This window comes from Penaeus monodon, chromosome 23 (genome assembly GCF_015228065.2).
Source record: "Penaeus monodon isolate SGIC_2016 chromosome 23, NSTDA_Pmon_1, whole genome shotgun sequence".
In the NCBI taxonomy this organism is placed as follows: Eukaryota; Metazoa; Arthropoda; class Malacostraca; order Decapoda; family Penaeidae; genus Penaeus; species Penaeus monodon.
Genome location: NC_051408.1, coordinates 17,995,417 through 17,995,893, shown reverse-complemented (window position 1 = coordinate 17,995,893; position 477 = coordinate 17,995,417). Strand labels below are relative to the sequence as shown.

The window sequence follows — 477 nt, the reverse complement described above, 5'->3', positions numbered from 1 at the left end:
CACAGGTTTTACAAATCCATTACACAAGTACTAAGCACGAGTAATAAGAGTCACGTGATCAATATAGAAGAGCGATTTGGCGAATCGGAGAATTCGAGTGTTTGGGCTGAATTGCCAGTTTTATCATTTTATCTTGATTTCGGTTTTGATTTTTCCTATTGCTCTTGTACCTATTACCCTCATTTGTAGGTATAATAAACCATTACTAGACTTCTCATTTTCTAACTGCTCAGTTACGTAACATAACCCAGTTGCCCTTTCCTTCCCCACCTCTCTCCTCCCCGTATACTATTACATAAACTAAAAAGAAAATCAGAAGCTGTCAGGTGACTGTAGTGCTCCAATTATGTTTATCGACCTTACATAACACGAACATCTATCTACAAAAGTCCTCCCTGCCCTTTCCTTCCTTCCTGGGTCGCGTATGGTGTGTGGGAGGGGCATGGATTTTATTCATACGTGATTAAAAACCTACGA

At 39.8% G+C, this 477-nt stretch overlaps 1 protein-coding gene across 1 annotated transcript in view; it reads left to right on the top strand.

Annotated features, from left to right (window-relative positions):
• The window catches only part of LOC119587862, a gene marked incomplete at its 5' end in the record, with an annotated part of 13,833 nt that overhangs the window by 6,873 nt on the left and 6,483 nt on the right, over positions 1-477 (top strand).